Raw genomic sequence first — 26,017 nt, 5'->3', positions numbered from 1 at the left:
GACTATCACCGTTTTATCTTCAGGTGTTGGACCAGTAATCATAGCGTCCAACACAAAAAGTATGGCTGAAGATACAGTGCTAAACTGAGAGTTGAGTTTAAGCAAAGTAAGTATTTCTTGACTTTGGGCTGACTGGTATGTTGATCCAGCATCTTTCTAATTTCTGCACCTATATTGTCTACTTACCAAAGTGGTATTTAATCTGGGAGGGTTCTAGTAAGCAAGGAACTCACCACATGAACTTGTTCACCAGGAAACAGCATAATAGTGCCATAAAAATTAAATGTTTGTGCAAAGCATTCTTTTACACTGAAATTAGTGGTATTGGATGTAGCACTACCTTAAACTAAAAGAAGGGTATATAATATGTTATTCTCCTTACTTCACAATATCTTACTGGATTAAACAGAACATTCTGTAAACTCCTGGCTCTACTTTTTTTGTCCTTAAACCATAGAGAATGTGTAAACTGTACGTTAAACCCTGATTGGAAAATGAACATTCTTCAGCAGGTGTTAATGTGCAAGTAGTTACCACTGAAAAACAGGGCTGCCTCTTCATAGCATCATATTAATCTGCTGTGAAGCTCACATGGTTAAAATACAAACAGCCATCATTGTTCATGTTCACAAAGCAGCCTTTTGCTGTTTAGCAAGTATAAAATTAAAATAATTAAGTTAAAAAAAGAAAGGTCTGTTAGTGTGCATTTTTGTTGATGTGTGTGTGCTAGCGAGTGCACGCGTGTGTGTGTGTGTCTGTATCTGTGTGTGTCTGTGTGTGTGGGTGTGTGTGTGTGTGTGTGTGTGTGTGTGTGTGTGTGTGTGTGTTTAGCTGGCCTGTTTACACCACTGATGGGAAGTTTAGACTGTCAGTTATGGCTGACAAATCAATAGTCCCATCAGGCTTCAAAAGATGCCAGAAATGCAGACATAAAATCCCTTTGTCTGATACTCATTTATTATGTGTCTATTGCCTAGGCCCTGTTCACCTTCAAGAAGACTGCTCTATATGTCATGGTTTTAGTCACAGGGCACTAATGGAAAGAAAAAGTACACGTATTTAGAAGGTATGATTCCATCAGCTTTCAGTGAGGCTATATCTGGTTCAAAAAAGGCCAAGAACAAAACAGATGTGTCTTCCCCTTCTTCCTCATCTTCCTCTACTAAGATGTTGGAGAAGTCAAAAAAGAGAAATCTGTTGGTGCCTTCTACTCCCTCAGCACTGTCCTTAAAAAGATCTAAGTCTTTGGTTCCCTTAGAATCCTTGGAACTGACTGACTCTGTAACTAAAACTTCAGTTACTAAGGACCTATGGAACTTAGACAATCAGATCAGATAAAGCCATTGGCACTGAGTCAGCAATTTGAGGAGCCATCCATTATGATTCTTCTGAGAACTTCATATTCTCTCAGTATTGACCCCTTTCCAGGAAGGTTACCTTCACCCTTTCTAGAAAGACCAAAATTGCCCTCCATCCTTTTTACCCATTCCACCAAAAGCTTAACTGAGGATGATGTGGAGAGGCTGGTGAATAAGAAACTCTGGGCAAGAGGATTGCCAGGTACCTCTTTGGTTCCAGTCCCCATGGTTATAGGAGCCGAACCCTCCATTACTCATCCAGTTTTTCCTCCTCTAACTTCATCTGAAGCCTTAGAGTTTTCAGCTCTGAGCCACCCGGCACCACAGTTCTGGAGATTTCCCTCTCTTCAGAACTGGTTCTTGCGCTGAGGTCTTTGGTCTAATTGAATCCAAGAACCACTCAGAACCATATCTGTCCTATTGGCTCCGAGGAGTGGGAGTCGACTCCTATTTTTTTCAGAGCTTTCTCTACACCTCAGAACATCAGCACAGATTAGCTCAGCTCTGGCTTCGGTCTTGGGAGCTGTCTCTTTGAAGTGAGGAGGGACGACGGTTCTGAGGCAGTCTTTCTTGGTTCCAGGCTCTCTTCCTTCTTCATAGGGGCTGACATTTGAGGTGATGGAGAGAGCTCTGACTGCTGCAGTCAAACAGTAGGTCCCTTCCATTTCAGAGCAAATACTCCTCTCCTTCTCACGCCCAGATATTCAAGCTGCACTCACACCGGGTCAGAGGGTGCCGAGACTGCAGGAATCCCAGATAACAATTCTTTCCTCTTCTGATACCTCCCCAGATTACCTCACTGAGGAGGTCCCTAAGATGAGAAAGTGTAACAAGAAACACTTGGATTCCCCAGGGGAATCAATCACTGAAGACATCAACTTCAATGAAGGGGAGGGATCTCCAAGGTCACCTCCTCATGATGTCCCTTTTGGAGACATCCTGGAAATATTAAAACAGAGGGAGGACTGGAAGTCCCAAAATCTCTCTTATGAGGAGTCAGTGTACCTGCAGGGTTTCAGCACTTGGCCATCTACCTCTTGAGTGACTCCACTCACTGATGAGCTCATTCAGTTGATTTCTCAATGGGCATGGAAGGCCCCTGATACTACTGAACCTAACCCTAGGTGACCTGACAAAATTCTGTCTGCCCCTGAAGACAAAAGGTTCTGGTCCAAAGAGCTAGCTGTTGATGCCATGGTCGTGGTGGCAGCCATAAATAAGGAACTTGCTGAGGAGAGTTCTTCTATCTATCCACCTAACAGAGAGTCACGGAAGATGGATATATTTAGAAAGCGGGTCTCTGCACCGTCAACCTTTGCCTTAAGGTCTTTGAAATTTTTGGCACTTTTCACCAGACTACAAAGGGATTTGGTCAAGGAGTTATCAGATACCCTAGCAGGAGCCATTTCTGAGGAGGTCCAAGAGAAGATTGCTTCCCTGTTGGCTATCCTGGAGTCTGTGTCTAATTCATCCATGAGGCTCATTGCTTATGCAGTTGAAGGGACTACCAAAGCAGCAGGTTCAGGTACTGCTATTAACAGATATGCCTCAATGTGCCTATGTGACTTTGTACAGTCATTTAAGTCTTCATTCGTCAATTCACCTTTTGATGGATCATTCCTGTTTGGCCCAAAAGTTACAGAAACATTATCCAGGTGTGAGAAAGATGTAAAGACTCTTTCTGTTGTAGGGATGTGTTTTTCCACTCCCCAATGATCCTTTTCCAGGAATAAAAAGGTAGTGGGAAAATGTGGTTCAAAAAGTCCCAAAGGCCTTTTCAGGACACACGTGGAGGTAGTTCCCCCAGAGGTGGGGGGGGGGGGACTTTAATGGAAGACACCATCCGCGCAGCAGAGGTGGCCTGCAGAACCAGGGTTTCAGGGATTCTTTCCTTGGTAAATCCTTCCAGCAGTCCTGAATGGAAGCCTGATTGTCCCTGCACCAAAATATCTAGCTACAAATAACTTCAGATACTTGGGTGTGGAGGATCATATCCAGAGGCTATACAATTCCCTTTTCCCTTCCTCCGCTCATATGTAAGAAAGTCTCTGATTTCCCACCCAATCAGAGGGAACAAGCAGTTCTAGAAATCCAAAAACAGTTACAAAAAAATACTCATCCAGGAAGTCCCATTAGACCAGATAGAGTCTGGAATTTACTCAAGATTCTTTTTAGTGCCAAAAAACAGGGGACTGGAGACCAATTTTGGATCTAAGTGAACTGAACAAATCAGTTCACCAAACCAAGTTCTGGATGGTCAGAGTATAGTCCATCTTCTGTTCTTGGAAAAGGACAATTGGATGTGCTCAGTAGATCTTCAGGATGCATATTACCATATAAAATTGGACAAACGATCCAGAAGTTTCCTTCACTTTCAGCTGGGAGCCAGTCAGTATCAAGTTCAGAGTTCTGTCTTTGATCTCACCACAGCCCCCAGGGTGTTCACCAAATGTATGGCAGTAGTAGCAGCTCTCTTGAGACGGCAGGGATTCTGAGTGTTTCCGTATCTAGATGACTGTCTCATTCTCATTACCATTCCGACCAGGCATCAGCTGATCGAAGCAAGAGACCAGGTACTTCACATTTGCTCTTATCTGGGAATAACTGTAAATTACAAAAAACTAAAATTGACTCCAACTCAGAATTTAGAGTTCATAGGAGCACTTCTAAATACTCAAACTTCCATAGCCTCTCTTCCTCATATGAGATTACAGAAAATCAGAGTTCAGGTCTAGAAAATAATCAGCAGCAGGAAAATAACTGCTCATCTAGTCCTACAAGTATTAGGCTGCATGGCAGCAATGATAACTTTGGTTCCCTTAGTAAGATATCATGAGAATACTACAGTGGTTTCTAGCATCTCAATGGTCAGTGTTGCATCAACCCACGTCAGACCTGATTTTGATCACCAATCTTTGTATAAAAGATTTAGTTTGATGGATACACTCCATAGACATTCTTCTAGGCTGCCACTTTGTCCCTTCACAACCCAAAGCCATAGTGACCACAGATGCCTCCCAGATGGAGTGGGGTGCATTATCTGGGCAAGACTGTCCAAGGCACTTGGTCCCCCACAGAGGCCAACTTGCATATCAATGTCCTGGAGCCAAGGGCAGTGCTTTTAATGTTGCAAGCCTTTCAAAATGCTCTACCTTAGGGAACAATTGCAATCCAAACAGACAATATGTCAATAGTTTTGTGCATCAACAAACAGGGAGTAACCAACTCTTATCCCCTATGTTAAGAAGCTCTCAGAGTGTGGCAGTGGGCAATCTGTTTCCAACTGCTTTCTGATATCAATGCATATTCTGGGGAGTTCCACTGTAATAACAGACAAACTGAGCAGATGCTACCTCCTGCCTCATGAGTGGTCTCTCAATCTAAAAGTGACAGTAAGCATTCTCCGTTAGTGGAGCCAGCCTTGCTGTGACCTTTTTCCCTCACCTCTAAACAACAAGTGCAGCAACTACTTTGCCCTGATCACCCCCCACCACCACCACCACTGGGGAGTCACCAAGCGATGCTCTTCTCCACATTTGGCCCTCCGGGCTGCTGTATGTTTTTCCCCCAATTCCTCTAATACCAAATTCCTACAGAAAGCAATCAGGCTGAAGAGCCAAGTAATCCTCATTGCACCTTATTGGCCTTGAGAGATATGGTTCCCCTTTCTTTGGCCTTATCTGATTCAACAGCCTTGGATTCAGGACCCAGATACAGATCTCTTGTCCAATCCAGAAGGAGTACTCCATCTGAACATTATGAACCTCAAGCTGACAGCTTGGTTTCTCCAGTTCCATTAATAGCCAGGCTACCTTCACTTTCTTCCCCGGTATAACATATTCTCTTAGCCTCTTGTAAGCCAGCTACCTGTAAACTCTATGCTAGTAAATGGAGGAGGTTGACCTTTTGGGCTAGTGACAATAATATTGATCCCTTTTCAGTGCCCATTGATAAAATCCTAGAATTTTAACTTCACTTTTCAAGGTAGGTGCTTCCCGTTCTACCATCAAAATTTAATTAGCAGCTATTTCTAATTTCCTTATTGGTGTTGAAGAATCCTCCTTGGCTTCTCATAAGCTTTGCAAAGCCTTCTTAAAAGGAACACTCTTGCTAAACCCCCCTTACAAAAATCCTACTCCACCTTGGGATATAAACTTAGTGTTACAAACCATTGTTCATCCTCCCTTTGAACCATCATTTGAATTTGATTTAAGGTTTTTATCCTAGAAAATTATAATTTTAGTGGCAATAACTTCTGCCAGAAAGAGTTCAGAAATACAAGCCTTATCATGTAGATCCCCTTACCTGATTTTCCATAAAGACAGTGTTTCACTGAGAACCAATACTTCTGTTTTGTCTAAGGTAGTTTCAGAGACCAATATCAATTATCCTATTAATTTGCCAGTATTTTTTCTCAGTTTTACTAATAAAGGTGAATACTGCTTACATTTATTAGATGTTTACAGACAATTACATTTCTATCTACACAGAACTAAGAATTTAAGAAAATCTGACCAACTATCTTTGTCATTTTCATCTATAAGACTTAACCAACCAGTGAGCAAAGTGATGCTAGCCAGATGTCTCAAAGACTGTATTTCTTTTATTTATAATAAAAAGAAAATTAAATTTCCTAGGCCTGTAAAAGCACATTCTACAAGAGCTGTAGCTACTTCAGCAGTTTTTCAGTCTAGAGCTTCTTTGGATGATATCTGTGCAGCAGCAACTTGGGTTTCTCCTCATACCTTTATTACCCATTACAAACTGGATCTGGTCTCAGGGGGAAGACCGCCATTTGGTTCAATGGTACTCAGAAATATCCTTCCTTGAGTTCTACCAAGGTCTAAAGTAGCTGGGGATCCTGTCCCATATGTCGAGGATAAAATGAAAATTGACAACATCAGATAAAGAGGTTATGTACTCACCATAACATGTGTTGTGTGTGTTTGTGTGTGTGTGTGTGTTTTCTTCCAAAGTTGTGTTATTGTGGAAATATCTCCTTTGCAGTAGTGTAGAAGCCCTACTTCTGTGGCGCCAGGCCTGATTACACCCCTGGCATGCATTATTCTACAATAGCACACCCTGTTGAACAGTATTGCTTGCATGATATGTATCTAACCCAGCAGCTAAGGCTGAGGATGATGTATTATTCAGCCATTTCCTTAAAGAGACACTGCAGTTCTTAGTTCCTGCTGTTGTCATTTTTATACTTTCCTTGAATTAATCACTATACCAATGATTGCCATCAAAACTAACCCATAAAAAATACTCACTGAAAAAAAGCATCAATACCACCTCTCCATTTTTTTAAACAAAAGTATAACAAGCAACATTACAGGGGGCAATTACCTACCCACAGCACCACTAGCACTTGCATATAATAACTCCAAGATCACTCAACCATAGAGAAAGGCAAAACTCTGATTAATCCTGTCCTCCCTGGTCATGCAGTCTCACTGTTATCCCAACACATAAATACTTAACATCCAAACAATAAACAACAACCTATCCCTTTGAAGAAAATGTGACAAAAGGGCTCATTGAAAAGAATCGAAACTTGATGAGAAAGCACTCGACAAACGAGGGCTCCTTGAACAGGGCTACAGTAAAAAAGGTTAATATCGTTTTTATGTATGTTGCATATTTTATGACGTATTATGTATTTCTTAGTCTAGGAAATAATGGGTGTATGTTGCTTAATCCACAAAGGAATAAATCGAATGGCAACTTAATCAAGAGCAACTGCTCAAAAACAATCGAAAAACAGCAAAAAGCACCACTAACCCTTTTGCTGCTCCACCCCACCTCCACCTCCTTCTAATTACATATACCATCTCTGAGGTCACACTATAGTGGTTAAAGTGCAAATTCCCTTATCCTCACTGTACAACAATCTTGCACAGGAGCAAAGACAGCATGCTCAATTAGTTGTTTTTCTATCAACTGTGCCGACTTCTTTTTGGATTTGACAAGTTGTCATTCGACGACTTGTCTCTTACCTGAAGTATTATTTGATAACAGGATTTATGTTTTCATCAGAAGAAGCTCAGACTGAAGTTAACTTGTGGAAGAAAAAGTCTTTGATTTTTACTACTTCATTATTTCCCCAAGACTTAAGGTTCAGCCACTTTTTTCTTGTGAAGAACATATTGTCATGATATAAAGTGTTTTATCGTGATGGAGTATCCTACCTTTTCTTCCTGTTTGTACATTGTATGAGGGACTAGAACACTGATTAATTGGGCTGTGTATATGTATTTACACTTGCTCAAAAACACTAGTAAGATGAGAAATATTTTTGTCTCACAAGGGTCACTCACTGAGTGCTCCTACAAGAAATTAAGTAACCACCTGCTTCTTTCATTTTGAGATTCATTTCCTGGCATGTTAGCTACATTTCCTGGAGTCTTAGAGTTAGTGAGAATGTTTATATTTACTGATAATTGTCTGTCAAATGTTCCTGCCAATTTCTGAGGTGCTCATTGATGGCAGAAGCTGTTAAAAGTAAAATAAATAATTCAACTAATAGAAAATAATTTCTCAGTAAAGCACAAAGGGTCTTTGAAGGGGAAAAGAGTGTCGGTTGTGAGATGTTTCATTGAATAGAAGAGCATGAATGTTGCTAATTCTACCTGCAATTTCTAAAAGCATTTCTAGACAAAAAATATGTCTGTATACAAAATGTATGTTTTATACATTTTCTGACTCTAAGTACATTTTAGCCTTCTCCATTGAATATGAATATAAGTCCATCAAGGTAATACTTGAGTACGAATACACGGTCGGTATCAGTAAAATTACTTCAGCTCTGGCAAAAAGAAAAAAAGTTTTCTCATTTCTTCCCCTAACATTATAAATAAAGCCAGTAAGTCTGAAATTGAATTTCATGATGACAAAATAATAATAAAATGGAGATTTAATATCCCAGATGTTTCCTTTTTTTAAAAATGATATTGAAATATTTTGATTTTAGAATTTTGGAGCGCTCTAAGGAGAAAGAGTTCTTTATTTCATGCTGTAATGACTTCTACATTTTTAGCACAATGCCTCCTCAGATAATAACTAAAAAACATGTAGGCAATTCATGTTTATTTAATCAGACATGATTCTCTGTTCCAACTACTGCTTCTTGTTTTTTGTAATAACATGACAAAAGATAAACTATTTTATGAATTTATGTTTGTTGGAGATGCAGGAAAATAAAGTAAATAAACCAGTGCAGCACAATGCTGTGATACTTGGTGGTTAAAAGATAGGTAATGGGATAAATGTATAGGACACACTTTTCACTAGTTGTGCATTGGACTCCAAAGAACATGGACAAGTTTGAGGTCTGCGGGCTCAAACTATTAGAGTCTGACAGTTACAGTGGACTAAGGCTATGAACATGTAGAAAAGTGGGAAAAAGGGGCAGATGCTAATAACTGAGGTTATGAGCTGTTAATGAGCTGCTTCCTGTGGTTTTAGGTTTGAGTCCCTCAGTCTTCATTTTCCTACTTTATGACCTTGACAGTGCTTTGAGGCAGTTTGAATATTAGACTAGGCTCCTCGGTGATATGGACTGCACGCCTATTAACTACCTATGAACCTATATATTAATATTTAGTCTAAAAATCAATAACATATCTTAAGGAATCAAGAATGCAGCATCCAAGAATAAGAGTGACAGAAATGACTGCTGCAAACCTCTAAGTTAGTCTGATGAATATAAGACAGCTAAAATAAGGTGCAAATGTTGCATCATGAAGTGGCTGAAACCTAGGGGAAATCATAATTAGAATATGTTAGGGGAACAAGGAGGAATTATAGACAACCAGTTAAAAAGAAAATACATTTCTATATACTGCATACATTTCATAAAAAATAATAATAGTAACCTTTTTGATTGCTGACAGTTATACAAACCAACCAAAATAAATAAAGGGGATAGGTTCATAGATGACAATACCTGCTTCTCTTATTTTTCTCTTATAATGTAAAGACTTAAATAAACATGGCAATCAACCACCTCTAGAAGGCCAAATGATTTAGATTTTTCCAAAGAACAAATACATTTTCAATCTATTTTACTTAGACAATATCCTAAGGAAATCCATGGACTACAAGAAACTGAGTTCAATGTAAATTAATAACACTCAAATTAATGTCACTCACTTACAGAATATGCTTTTGTATAAAGAAAGTCTTTCTATATTAAACTACAGAACTTTGGTTCTGAGAGATTTCAAAATGCAGATTAGTTAAAACAAGCAATTTAATTTGTATTCTAATCTCACTGGCCTTTTTAATTGTTTCATTGATGTTTTAATTGATTGCTTTTCTATTTATACTGTTTGTGTGTTTTATGTCTCATTTCCATTGAAAATATTATCATACTTTGATAAAAAATGAAGACAGGAAGGTTGCTTTTATAGCTTTGGGTAGCAATTCATCATTAACTCTTTGGATTTACCAAGATCTGTGCATAGTGGTAGAAGTAATAACACATTTTCTACTCAGGGTCAGCAGATCACAACTGATAAATGGCATGACAATAAATGAAGGGACTAGCTCTGTGACCTCTCCACAAATTACTAGTTATGGTATACAAAATGGGAAAGAATGTTTCAGCATTTTCCAATATGAGCATGAGTCATGTAACTCTCAGCTGTTCTGTTCATTAAAATCCAGTGTATGTAATCATTTGCCTTCAACTGCTACGAGTTTAACTGAGTAATTTGACAAAGTTATGGTGCATGGTACTAATCTATATTGTAATCCTGCCACTGTGAAGAAATACATTTTTTGGGACCTTACTCCAAGGGGGCCTAAAGTATATAAAAGTCCCATGATGCCATTTAATATAGATGATGAATGGGAGAAAAAACAGTTCCCGATAGATGGCTTTCGACTACCCAACAATGGGTGATCATGTGGATACAGATATTAATTGAGATGGACTATTATACTCAAAGGTAGTTGGAGGAGAGGATTAAACAAGCTTGTACTGAACTTAAAAAAAAACAAATTTTGGATAATTGTCGCCTCACAGTTAGACGTTGCCGATCAGTTAAAGCGTTAACCGTCTGCTGTATGACGATCGTGAATGTGCCGCTCCTTTTGAAGGTTGTGCTTTTAGGCCGCCCGGCCAGCTAAAACTCTACTAACTGCTAATTAGGCTGGGACGGAGTTCTTGTATGCACTTGAAACCCGAAGCGAAAGACACACACACACACACACACACACACACACACACACACACACACACACACACTTGAAGCAAATTGTTAATGACTAAAAACTTGAGAATGAACTTATAAAATGTAAGAAAAATAAACTAAAAATGGGTATTACAGATTACAGTCATGATACAGCATTCCTTTGGAAATGGAAAAGCAAATGTATTGTTAGTAATAATGATTATTTGGTGTTTAATTATGCGATATACCATTAAATTAAAGGTGCAGCAGGTGGGGGGGGGGGGGCTCATATTTTGCCCTGTCAAATGCAAATGTATTGACGAAGTTATATGAGATTGTTTGTATTTATGTTTCCGAATGTTTTCAAGATGTTGTTATAAGTTATTACTGTTACATAAATGATTTAATCTTTTAAAGTAATGGTGGTCTTAAAGAAGTACAGGAGCTTGTATCTCAAATAGTAATAATTTTGACTTGAAATAGGAAAGTAATTTGAATATGAATGAAATAATTTACCTTGATGTTACACTACTTGTGAAAGATAACAGAACTGCTTTTCTCACTGTATAGGAAACCATTAAGCACAAGTGATTATTTGTATGGTAGAAGCCGTCATCCCACACATTTCTTAAATTCTTTGTCATGGGGAAATGTTAAGATTCAAAAGATCTTGTATTAAATGGGATGAAATTCGAGACAAACGCAAAATGTAATGCATATGTTTATTTATTTAGTTAGTCACTTATTTATTTATTTGCTTTTGATTATTCTAGAGGTCCAGCTGAGCAAAGCCCATTCAGTCGGGCCCAGGGTTATGTTTAGTAGCCGGGGTCATTCTGCTGATAGTATGACAAAGGCATATAATAAGTTATTTACATAAACAATAGAGGAGGTTTTAGGTGCACTTTTCATGGCATCTGATTTTGATATATCTGACCTTTAGAGAAAATGTTTTTACTCTCAAGAGTGTTGTCTTTATGACAGAATATAGGGTACTATATAATACATTTACTAATGCGATTAAAAAGATTTGGTTTGTTATCTTACAAGATACAGTTCTTTCTAGCTTCTTGTGCAAGAACCCCCCCATTTCTTTTAAATAGATTTGTCATCTGGCAGATTTTCTCATGTACAGCAGGTTTACGTACAGAGATCATGCTGCCAGAATTTTTTCAGATATTACCCAAAGGCACTGTCTACTTTGGTAATTGTTCCTGTTGTTACTATGTAGCCCCTTTTTAACAGGAGTAATGGGATAGCATATGTTGCACAAAATACACTTTCCTGTCATTTCCAGCAGATAGTATATACCCTTAAAAATCATTGCAACCTACATTATATTATATTCGGGAGACTAAAATAAAGTTTAGATGTAGAGTAAGAGAACAACTCAGGGACATAAGAAAAGAGACAATTGAAAACACAGTAGCAAAACATTTTTTTTTAATTTTCACGATAGCAAAACCCATGGATTATAAGCAATTATGTTATTTCAAATTAATAGTAGTCAGGAATAGAGAGATACAGTTGAAATATTTAATTTGATTTATATTCTAAGCTTAGCTGATTTTAGTTGTTTTATTGATGCTTTAATAGATTGTTTTTCTTTTTATACTCTCTGTTTTATGTCTCATATCAGTTGAACACATTCTACTGAGGCATTAGAAGTGAGAGTGAATAAACTTGTTTCAATTTCTACTTTATGGTCACTATTTAATTTCCTAAGTAATATCAGACACCTGCAGAAATTAAAAATTCCCAGCCCTAATGGCACCTGAGATGCTTAAGGAAGGTACTTATTAATGGCTACAGGTTACATGTTTTTAATGTAGAGAGCACATCCACTGCAATAGCTTTTCATAGTGTTGGAGTGGTTGGATTATAGTTACATTACACAAAAAGGGAAATATAACTAAGCAATAAAATGGACAGATCTATCCCATTCTTAGATGATTCTATAAACATATGTATTTATTTTGTATTTTGCCAGTGAAATGCTCATATAAATGAAATTAACTTGCATTGGTCATTTTTTATGCATAGAAAGCAAGTAAAATTTATAAGCATGCTTATTGTTTCAGTATGTTATTGAAAAAAAAGAACTCTCAACTTTTAAATTAAGTTTTTCTAAACTTAAAAGTTGCCTTACTTTCCATAAATTGTAGGATATCATTGCAGATCATGACAGTAAATGCTTTTTTCTAGAATTAAAAAAAACATTACTTCTACGCTACACTATATAATATAAATTGGACACTGGTTAGAATTACTATAAGAAAGCATTTCTATGTTTTACTAGGGAAGATTCTGGTTTCCTGGGTCTTTTTGATCTTTTTGTCTGTTTTTTTTTTCTTCTGGAACCATTTAAGTTGTTTAGATTATGTATTAGGAAATTTGATTTTTTTAGAAATATTTGCAGTCCCAGTAATGTTATAGATATAAGGCTTATTTAAAAACTGAGTGTTTTCAGAAAATGGCCAAGCTATCTAATTATGCTGTACTGACAAGCCCATAAAAGTGCAACATATGTCATATCTACAGCTAGTGGCATGTGACTTTATTGATCTGAATGCCTCAATAAAAACCTAAGACAGTAAAATGCCAGTGAGCATTCAGCAACCAAGTATCTGGAAGACATATGAAATAAACTCTAAAAGAAACAAGTATTAACAATATGTAAACAATACTGCGGAATCCTCGGAGGCTTGGGAAAAAGAATACCCCAACCTAATAAGCTGAGTTAACAGTTTATAAACTTGATGGCCTGTGGAAAAAGACAGTTCTTTTATCTGCTTGTTTTGTTTTGGTGTGTATTAATCTATGTCTGGCTGATGGTAATAGTTCAAAAAGATGGTGGCCTGGATGTGTAGGGTCAGTGATGATCTTGCCTGCCTTTTTCATGACTTTGAAATAGTACAGGTCCTATAAGGAGGGTAAATTAGCACCAATGATATTTTTGGCAGACCTGACTATTCGATGTAACCTATTTTTGTCATGATTAGACAGAGATCCAAACCACACTGTTATGGATGAGCTGAATGGTATAGACAAAAAGTATTGACAAAATTATATGATCCTGGCTATGAGAATGTTTAATTAAATGTTATGATGACTCCTGTTTTATCTGTACATTGTGATGATTGCATATGTAACCACCTTTGGAGCTTTTAACCCCAGGCCTCTGCTGAAAATGGACATGTATCCAGTCGGACTATCCCGGTCAACAAATGTTAAATAAAATAAAAATAAATAAAATAAATTATATGACTACAATATACACCCTTATGTTTAATTTAAAATAAGATTTAATTATTAATTTTATTGCTGTGGAACGTGGCATGAGTACCAATAAGGAAAGAGCAGCTATAATAAACCATGCACTTTCCTTCACTTATCTGAACTCTATATCTAATGTTGGTGCTTCCATGGTGTTTGGTTTATTTTATTAAGAGATTTGTCATCTGGACCTCACTAAAGCCTTCAATACAATTCACCATGCTGATAGTATCAGGAAACTCACTAACTTAAACGTAGTCCTATATATTCACTATTTTGAAGACTGGCTCTCCATTTGAATACACACAGAAAGAACTTCTGCTGGAAGAATCAGCTTTAGCAATTTATTATAGAGCTATCTTGCGTTAGTGTGGCATAGCTGTACAATACCTTAAACCTAAAAGTTAAAAGTGCAACATTGCATTACTTTAAATGGAAGGTTTCTGGGCCAGCATTATAAAAAAATTTTTTTTTGTTTCATCCATTGCGACTCCTAAAGATTTCTTTCACTCCAACATATACCATGACAAAAGCTTTCACATTCGCCTGTATTCTTGATTGGCTGTAAATATAGTTTATCTCCTTATCATGCTGAAGATCTTTGTTGTGCATTGCAGTTTTTCACTGTAATTCCTACTGTCCTTTGAAATTCATTTTATTAAGGTTTTCAGATGTGACCTTTACATGGTACATGTCAGTATATTTATTTATTTTATTTATTCTTTTGATACATGGGGGGAGCACTGGTCTGTTGACCCTTTTCAGTCACAACCTGGAAACAAGTAGACAAATGTGCAAAGACAAAAAGACAATAACCAATGAAACATAATCATAGCGATATGTAGAGATCTATACACAGATCAATACAGTACATAAATGCAGACAATGAACAGGAGAAAACAAGCACGTGTTAAGTAGTTTGACTTACGAGAAGAAAAAATATATATTTTCATAGTTGTAATGCAATACTTCAATACATTTAATACATTGGCCCATATTAGTTTTTGCTGCATCACTGTGACAGTTGAAATCCACTCTAGCCTTTGGGATTAATGTATTGTCTGCCAGATCAGCCAAACATTTTAGCAGAGAGGGCTATACATCAGGGTTTTATTAAGCTCTGTTATTTATTTCTAAAAATCTACAAACTATTATATGCATATTTATATGTTTAGATGTATTTGTTTACTGGGAAAGTCTGACTGGGTCATGCAAGATGCCTTTTCATTGGAATCAAAGGGAAAAAAGCTGCATAAAAGAAGACAAGCATTACAATAGACTTTACATAGTAAAATTAGGAAGCAATTCAAAATTACAGTTTAGTTTGTATATGTCAATAATAAAAAGTCAAATGCAACTTAATACAAAGCAATAAGAGGAGTAATGAACTGGTGAAGCATTTTGTAGGGTAGTATAGCAGTAGTAAGACAATTAGAAAAATAGTGAAAACAATATAGTAGTTATTTAAAAGGGAAAATATAATGGAAAGAAATAGACTGTATATTTTAAAGAAGGGAAAAGAAACGTAAATAATTGTTAGACATGATATATGTATTATATAGAATATATAAGGAGTTATATGATTTTCAACAATAGAGACAGGATATGTAGCCATAGGAGGTAGAGGCTGGAATGGATTAGTCTGGAGAAAATCTCCTAGGTCCAGGAATTTGCTCTGAACATTATTGAGTTGTTCCTACATCAGAAGTAAACATCCTCTATATTTTCCAAAAGAATTTCTTTTTCATTTCCAGCATGCCATATGTAACATACTGAATGACTGTGTAAATAATGTGCAGAGTAAACTGCAGTATAGTGATACAATCTTAATAGCAGAAAGGGAGTCTTAGGTGTTTTGCTGTTTCTACTCCCTGAAAGTTTCATAATTACATCTTATAAGAGGATTGAAATATGATCTTTTACAGACTGGTGATAAATATGTATGTTTAGAGATATTCACTGCCACAGTCTGACATTTTGCTTTATACCTGGTTTGCAAAGGTCAAGCCATTTTGAACCACTGCTCAATATGCAGAACACAGTAATGGCATACCTTTGTTGTACTGAGCCATGGTTAAATCAGAGGTAAAAAAACTATATATTTCATCAGAAAAAAATTATTTTGCACTAAAACATGCCATAGCTATAATATTATGATTTCAAACAGCTAAAGAGATGGATTCAAATTCAGAAGATGCTACACTGGAAGCTGTGATTATATGTCTGCAGTCTTTGGTCTGTTTTGTAGCTAAATAGCTGGTTGATTTTACCTGAAAGCTTCATAATAACATTTCAAAGGAAGTCAGAGATGTAGCCTTTCAAAGACAGGCAGCAGTGTTTTAATTTCAGAGTATGTTATTTTGCATTATGCCATGACCATCCATTAATATTCCAAAACGTGCACGCTGATTGGCCAGCGTGCATGTTGTAAATCGACTTATACTAATGGAAAAAGGTCCGGTCGCCCGGACTTTTTCCATTAGTATAAGTCTCTTTTAAAACACTGTCTTGCTATGTTAAAAGAGTTTAACATAGCGACACAGGTTTAAAAAAAGCAACGGAGATCTCAGTTGCTTTTTTTAAAGCTGTCTTGCTATGTTAAACTCCTTTAACATAGCGAAACAGTAAAAAGCAACGGAGATCTTGCTTTCTCCGTTGCTTTTTTTTTAAACCTGTCTCGCTATGTTAAATGGGTTTAACATAGCGAGACAGCTTTAAAATAAGCAACGGACATCTCCGTTGCTTATTTTAAAGCTGTCTCGCTATGTTAAGCCCATTTAACATAGCGATACAGTAAAAAGCAACAGAGATCTTGCTTTCTCCGTTGCTTTTGGCCACAGCTCTGATGTACTGCGTAGGCATGCACAGTACATCAGAACTGCCGCGGATACCAGCCAGCTGCGGAAGGGCAGCAAAGAGGCATTATACAATGCCATTATTTAAGAAAAGTAATTATTTCTTTTCTTAAATAATGTCATAGTATAATAGCAATAACCCACTTCTGGGTGTGGGTAATGCGGGATTTACCCACGGTTGTCTTTGTTTGGTCCCTCGGGCTTCACCCTCAGGACCAAACCACGCCAACCGTGGGTAAATCCCGCATTACCCACACCCAGGCGTGGGTTATTGCTATATTATACTTCTTTTGCATTGTCTGAGCTATGCTCAACTTGCTCAGTACAATGAGTAAAGTAATGACTTAGAATACTTATAAGTTATGAGTACATCAGATATATAAATCTGTTATGTTTTCCCAGACTTTTTTTATTTGAGAAATGCCAAAGTTAACATGCCAGAAGTGGTTCAGCAAAATTCAGATTAGGGCTGCAGTGAAGGTCATGGGTATTCTAGGAAGCCTATTTTTTTTTTTTTTGTGGCCAGTTAGCCTCTTTTTATTCCATGAAAGTTTCATAATGATGTTGCAAAGAGGGACTGAGATATGCTTTTTTAATAGATATTGTATTGGTTTGCTTAGAGATGTTTAGAACCACAGTCTGACATTTTGCATTATTCATAGTTTCCATTTGAAGTGTTGTTTTGGGCATCTGATCAGTATGCAGAAGACGGTAATTGTTGAGAATAATTCTTTCATGAATTACCATTACATCAGAAGTAAAACCCCTATATATTTCACTTGAAAAAGTATATATTTCAGTTGTAATACCAACAAAAACTGGGGGGTTAAATTCAGAGGTGTTCTGCACTGGAAGCTCTGAGGGTATTAATGTAGCTGTAGGTTTGTTTTGTTGCTCATAACCCTATTGTTATTACATTAAAGATTCATACTAAAATTTCAACAGAGGCTGGAGATATAGCCTTTCAGAGACAGATACTACTAACTTTAGCTCATAAGCTTTTCTCAGAGTCTACCATTATGTATTATATTTGGTTTGTATTTGGGTTGTGTAGTCAAATTCTGATCACTATGCTGACTACAAATGAACTAAAATATGTTTTTTTTTCAGTTTCTATTAATTTGGTGTTAAAAACATTTTATGTTTTACCAGATTATTTTACTTGCAGACTGTTATAGTTACCATGCCAAATGTTGCAGCGGTTATTTCATTGAAATCAAGAGTGCAGGGTTTCACTGAAACTCATAAGAGTAGAATAATAACCATTTGCATCTTTAGGCAATAATGCTTTTGTTACTCCCCAAAAGTTTCATAATGAAATCTCAAAAAGGGACTGATATATTTGTTTATGGATAGATACTGCATCACTATGCTTAGTGGTATGTTGCAATGCAGTCTGATAAATTTCTGTACACCTGGATTCTGATGGGAGTGGTGTTTTAAACTTCTCCATATACAGAACACAGTAATAATTGAGAATACTACTTACTGAGTTGACATTAGATTTGATGTAAAAGTCCTGTGTATTACAGCAGCAAAAAATGTTCAGTTACAATATGATGTGGTTCTAGCAATATGCTTTAAAGTGGCTAAAGATATCCAGTAAAATTCAGCGGCATGTTGCACTGGAGCTCTGAGAATAAGATTGCAAATTTAGATCTGCTTTGCTGCTGTTTGTTGTTATTACCTCAAGTTTCATATTGACATTGCTAAGGATGCCAGAGATAAAGCTTTTCAAACATACATCATTGGCTTTAGCTCATTTACCACCAGTCTGACATTTTTGTATTATATTTGGCTTCCATCATAAGCGCTGTGTTCAACTTCTGCTCAGTATGCTGAGAACAGTAATGGACTAAACTACTACATTTCTAAGTACTTAATATATCAGTATTAGGTGTCTTTATTTTTCTTGTTTTCACATTTGCAAAATGCTGCAATTATTATCACAAATACTTAAGCAACTATTGTCATAGGGTCAGATTTAGTATAGATCATCACTGAAACTCCTACGGGTAGAATAGGAATCTAATGTACCTTTGTAGCCAGTCATCCTGCTGTTATCACTTGAAATGTAATGAAATCTCAAACAGGGACTGAAATTCTTTTTTTATAGGCAGGCACTAAATCATTATGTTTGGTTTTCACTGGGATTGTTGTTTTCGAACTTCTTAGTTTGCAGAACACAGTAATGAGTTTCAACTATTCCTTACTGAGTTGTCATTAGATCAGAAGTAAAAATACTATACCATACCATTCACAATATATATATATATATATATATATATATAGGAAATCCTCACCAGACCAAATATAAAACAGTTAAAACAGAAAAAAAACTTGTCACTGCAATATTCCTAAATGAACTACAAGCAGTTGACTGGTCAAAATTAAAATATTTACCATTAGAAGAGGCTGTAGCTTACTTTAACACTAAATTCCTAAGTATCCTTATTTCCATGCTCCAGCACGTACAATAAAATCAAGATGAAATACAGCACCATGGCTCACAAAAGATACCAAATCTAAAATCAAAACTAGAAACAGAGCCTGGGTCAGCTGGAGAACAACCAAAGCCCCACTCGACCATCTAAAATAGCTTCAAATCAGGAATGACACAAAAAAATCTATTTTACTGGATAAAAAAGCTTCTACCACAATCTCTTACAAAAACACCAAAACAACCCCCAAAAGTTCTGGGCAGGCTTAAATCAACTACTTCATCAAGGTCATTCTACTACCCCAACCCCAGGTAACCTTACCCATAGTTCCCCAGAGGCCATAGCCAGCACCTACAACAATATTTTTCACTGAAACAATCCAATCTCTAGCAAATCAGTTAACATCCACAAACTTAAACCACATGCCTAATCTATCCACTAATCACACTGAATTTAGCTTCCAACCAATATCCACTAGTTTTATCAAAACTCTTCTAAAAAAACTAAAACCTACCACCCTCTCTGCTGACTTCCTCCCATTGCATATCCCATATCTATCCTTATTAACAGAACCTTATCTGAAAATGATACACCTCCCTCTGGAAAATATCCCATGTCATGCCACTCCATAAAGGTGGTAGCTCTACAGACATATCCAACTACAGACCCATTGCCATTCTTTCACCACTAGCCAAAATAATGGAGAAATGTGTACACAAACAACTAATGCAATATCTTATACAGAACAAATTACTATCCAATTCTCAGCATGGCTTCAGGCCATACCACAGCACCACCTCAGCCCTCCTCTCCTTTACTAATGCCATAAACCAAAACAGAAATGACAACAGGCTAACCTCTGCCCTCTTCCTTGATCTATCAAAAGCCTTTGACATGGTCAACCATGATCTTCTCATACTGTCTTTAAAATCTGTTTCCCTCAATAAGCACACTATCCAATGGTTCCAGTCCTACCTAACTGGTAGACAACAGGCAGTACTATAGCAGGGTAAACTCTCCAATCAGCTACCTCTGACACTCAGTGTCCCTCAAGGCTCCATATTGGACTGCTAATCTTCTCTATTTTTATCAACAACCTTCACACTGCTATCCCTAAAGCTACCTGTATTCAATATGCAGATGATTTCACTTTGATCTGCTCAGCCACCTCTCCATCCGAACTACAAATCTTAACCCAAAATACATTTAACACCATTGAGAACTGGCTCACCAACCAATGCCTACTACTGAACCCCAATAAAACTTAACTTCTACTCTTCACACTCATTAGTAGATCTGCCACACTGTCATTCTTTGTCACATTTAACAATGGTACCACTATCTCTCCAGATCAACACACTAAACTTCTAGGGGTTATCATAGACAATATTCTCAAATTTGACCTACAGGTCAACAAAACCATACAGACCCTCAATAAGAAGCTAGGATCACTGTATAAAAACAAGACACTTTTAACCCCACTGGCTAGGACTGCAATCGCCTGATCATACCTACTGTCTACTCTTTTATATGCCTCGCCTGTACTCTCAAACCTCAACAAAACCGAACTAAGTGAACTATCCCATAGCTACAACCATATTGCCAGATTCACCACTGGCCCCAGCTATAGAACCCACCACTGCCAGAACATGAAACAACTAGAGTGGCTAGAACTGCCCAGTTTAATACAATTCAATCAACTATTAATAGCACACAAAGTTCTGTACCACCCCGAGGATACCCCCTCATCAATAAATATTATTAAGACATATAACAACAACAATAAGATTCCTACGGTCAGCCAATAAATTACTGGTCCAAACCCACAAAGCTAATAACTCAGCTGGTGAATCCCTGTTCACCAACTTTGTTGGAAAAACCTGGAACTCATTGCCAAACTATATAACTTTACAATCCTCCAAAAGTCTCTTAAAAAAAAAAACCTCAAACAGCATCTCAAAGGGAACTGGTTATGCCCATGCACCAACCCTGACTAAGCTATAAACTGAAAGCATAATCAGTAATTATCATTACATGTAACTACGCCACCTAGCTCTGTATCCAATCTAACTTGTAATGGCGTCTGTCCATAAGAATTGTGAACTCCCTATTAGGGAACACTACATATCCAATGTATATAATGTAAATAATCACTCTGTTTTCATACATTCTATTGGTTTTGCTTAACTTCGTGTGTAAACAATTTATGTTTTGTCTATGTAGAGTTTTGTTTTTCAACTTCTTGTATAATCAATGTATGTTTTGTCTATGTGGAGCTTTTCTCCCCGGGCCACCACTGAAAATGGACATGTATCCATTCAGACTATCCCGGTAAACAAATGTAAAATGAATAAATTAAAAAAAAAAAAAAAAAAAAAATATATATATATATATATATATATATAAATGTCTAGGGTGCCTTGTGTGACACTGACATGTGCAGGAGTCAGAATGCAGAGAAACACTTTGCAGAATATTGCAATGTCGAGTCAAGAAGACCGACTGTATGACAGCAGTCGACTTATTGCAGTCGCTTTGGGTGATTTACTCTTTTTCTGCACTGTAGTGCGATCTCGGAGTTGTAATATATAAGTGGCAGGGGGTGTGGGGGGTGCAGGGGGCTTGCCCCCCCCCTGCAAAAACATTACTGTTAGGGCGGTGCAGTATGGATCTTGTCAGTACGTACTGCTGCTACGGAGGCAACAGAGTTCAGAAGTTGAATTTGACTTTGCTTGCCTTAGTTTCAGTAGTTTAAGCTACCTGAGATTGTGAACATCAGAAATGTAAACCAGATTTGTGAACGGTTTATGTTCTATTTTGATAGTAAACCTATATATATATATATATATATATATATATATATAATATAGATATATATGTATCTATATATACATATCTATATATATCTATATCTATATATATATATATATATATATATATATATGTGTGTGTGTGTGTGTGTGTGTGTGTGTGCATAGCCTATCTCTCTCTCTCTGTACATATATATATATATATATATATATATATATATATATATATATATTTCTTTTTTTTTTTCAGTTGCAGCATGCCATGGCTACAATGCCATGCTTGCAGACAACAAAAGCTGTAGAGTCAAATTCAGAGGTGCTTTGCAATATAAGTTTTGAGGTTATTATTCTGTTATTATGTGTGGTACAAAGCAGACCTTGCTGTTGTTATTAACTGAAAGCTTCATAACCAAATTTCAAAGGGTTAAAAATATAACATGAAACTAAACAAAAATGGCCACTCATAGTTCAAAATAAGAGAAAAAAAAAACTTAGACAGCACAAGACATCACACATTTACTGATATTAAGTGTTTTCATATTTATTTGATTTTTTTTTCAGAACAGTAAAATTATCCATTTAACATTTTTAATTTATATCTACAATCTTATCACAATTACTAACCATTCTTTTTTTGATAGAGGTTTAACTATAAAATACATTTTATAAGTATATTATCATTTAAACAAGAAGTCAAACCTGCACTTAACAACATTTTGTGATTCCACCTGTAGTGTTAGCATACACAATCTGATATCACCACACATATTGACAGAAGCCCAGTCAGTCTTCTTGGTGGTCAGAATCTACAGACTTGTTTATGGACACAGTTGTAACTCCTGCCATATGCCAATATCATAGGCAATGTCCCCATGATGGTCCATTAGGAAGAGCATGTAGACAGACTATATTGTAATATGTGCCCTGTCATCTGTCTACACTGACCTGTGTCCAGCAAAATACAACCATTTCCCCAGATAGTCATCTACATCCTTTATCAATCATCTGGTCTGCTTTTCCCACACTATCCACTATGTAACACACCTGAACCAATATTGCAAAGTGTGTGCATGCTAACACATCCCTCTTTATTTCAGATATCTAACAAAGTAGTTAGCTACTCCACCTGTCATTGCCCCTAAGCCATACATCTTTTAGGTGCTGATGCCTTGCCTGCGCCTTGTCTGCTCTCATTCCCCATTACAACCCAGACAGTTCTCCCTATCCCCTGTCTCCCAATTAACTCTCTGAAATAAAAATTATAAATATATCCAGTCAACCTCCCTATTTGCTACTGGCCAGTGTACCCCTTACCACAACAGATGTAGGACACTTTTTTAAACTGTAGACCACTGTAAACCATTTCTTCTGAAAACCACACTTCATGCTTGGGAAAGCTGATAGCATTATAAGCACTGCAATGGTGATCGCTGCTTATATTGTGTTATTACTGTAACATGGTAATTATACTAATGAAGCAAGTTTGTTTAAATGTCTCTGAACTGCACATTTGGAATTGTGCATAGACAGCCCTACAGTGCACTATGGAAACCATGACTTCCTGTGCACACATGCTCATTTAGGCAGCTCCATGACATTAATGGGGCTGCAGGGTTTTACCATTCTCCCCATTGTCTATACGGGTGGCATGGTATCTGAATGCCATGACCTGCAGCTTATTTGTGAGCTACTATATACATTGAACTGGTATGCACATGCAATAACTTCTTGTGTGGCCAGCATGCGTATGATCTCTTCACTCCATTGTGCATGTCTGTTGTTGTCACATGACAGTGCTGTAGCTTTGTGCTCTGTTGCTCTGACATGATGCATATCAAAGCAAGTGATATTATTTCTGCTAAATCTGTCAAAGTGAATCTGCTACCATTTTCTTATCAGTATCACCCTTCAAGTGGCCATGGTTTGTGGAAGGCCTGAAAAGAAAGGGCTTTTCATTTGTGCAAGAGGAACACAAAATTGGTTTTACAATTTTGCATCAGAACTACCAAGAGCAACTCCAGAACCAAGATAGTAGTGTGTAAGTGCCCAAAAGCACACTCGTAAAAACCAAGGCACTTGTCGAAATAAGGCAAAATAACACAAATCCAGGAACATATGGAAAACTAGTAAAACACTGTTTTATTCGGTATTCACCACAGTTAAATGTTAAGCGTATTCGGTATTCACCACAGATAAACATTAAGCTTAATACCGAATAAAACAGTGTTTTACTAGTTTTCCATACGTTCCTGGATTTGTGTTATTTTGCCTTATTTCGACAAGTGCCCTGGGTTTTACCACGAGCAACTGTTATGAAAATCCTATGAAGGTCCCCATTATAAGATGATGCCTGGCACTGCCTTGCCTAGGGATAAGTGATGCCATGGGCATCACCCACTCTGTTCAGCAACACAAGCATCATTACAGTGACCTGAAGATGTGTCACCCTGCATTTTCCCAACAATAGGAAGAAGAAGTTAGGAAGGGGGAGCCACAGTTCTGCAGTAAGTATGAGTACCTGTTAATTGCTTCCACATATACAGGCATTTTTGCACAGCTATATGCAGTGACTGATATTCATGGATATTTTTTCTTCTCTTTTGTTTCTTTTTCAGCACCTGGTGGAAAACTGGGTAATATGCCAGAGGAGTCATGATCTCTTGCCCAGGCATTGGGATATGTAAGTGGGATCGGTATTATACCTATGCACCTCCTAGTCCCCTGCTTCACTGTCCATGTTTGTGGGACTGCTAATTTGCTTCACCATTGCTTACAGCTTTACTTTGCTTTGCTTCATGTGTCATGTATTTTGTAACTACAAGTGGCACTGTTCTATAGTCCTTCATTCTGTTAAGTACTCCCAGCACTGATATGCAGACTAGACTAACATTAGGTATATAACCATTATCACAGGTGTCAGTGTTTGCTTTGGTACATGAGCAGATGGCCTTGTTTACTGACTTATCCCTGTCCATCCACTGTACCACTGATGCACAATGTCCTTGCCTACCTGCTATGAGTTAGTGTTACACTGGCCAGTCCAGCTCCCCATGCCTGTATCAGCTGGTTGAATGACAGTATTAGTATTGAGCTTAGGTGTCTCATATGTATTTGCATCGGTATTCTGAGGTAGGGTATACCTGGCATGGCACCGCCTGATGCCATGTATCTTTATATTTGCCAGATGGTGAATGTCACCTGTTTATAAGCTCCTTGGGACTGTGCATTTCATTTGTTCTGGAGGTTGTTTCTTCCCAGCTCTGCTGATCTTTACATTCACCCAGGCTGGCACTCATGCAACATGTACACATGGTAGAGTGGTAATACACCATCTAATCTTGATCTTTTTGCATATATAGCAATGTAATAAATTTGTGTCAGAGCCTGTATATAACTTTTGTTTTATTATTGCATAGCTAACTATAGTTTACCCTTCCAGGGCATATACTGCCAACCAGTATGGCACAAACTACTGATAATTGGTTTTGTTTTCCTCAATATTACTGTCATATTCTGTATTGTATTATGTGTGCTTTATTGTCTCTGTTTATGATCATATTTTATGAAGTCTTAACTGCAGCAGTGAAGGAGGCAGAGTAGTGGCTAGCTACTGCTGAATGTACCTGCTTTGCCATTATCTGCTGGGAACCAGGAGTCAGTAAGGGGTAACAGCAGCTAAATCAGGTACCTTTCCATGCTACAATTATAGCTGTTGTGAAGTCATTAACAAAAATAATACTTTTTAACACCCAATAGCTAGGAAGAATTATATATTTTCTGGCCTTAGCAACATGTGTTACAATGAATATAATATACCTGGCTACCTGTAATAGATGTCAGGCATTTTATGTTGGGAAATCTACAAGAAAACTGAACGAAACAATAACTGAGCACCATTCAGAAATAAGAAGAAATATTGACACTAATTCCTTGGCTAAGCATATCAGTAGATATGGAAATGCACATAAATTCTCTTTTAGGGTGATAGAGTATGTAAGGATATATGAGGGGGATATCTTAACAATAAGATTGAGATGAAGGAATATCAATGGATAATACACCTTTGTGCTGATGTATTACCAGGTTTAAACCAGACTG

Source organism: Protopterus annectens, chromosome 7.part0, assembly GCF_019279795.1.
Source record: "Protopterus annectens isolate FY-2018-M chromosome 7.part0, PAN1.0, whole genome shotgun sequence".
Classification (NCBI taxonomy): domain Eukaryota; kingdom Metazoa; phylum Chordata; order Ceratodontiformes; family Protopteridae; genus Protopterus; species Protopterus annectens.
This window is presented reverse-complemented; position numbering follows the sequence as displayed.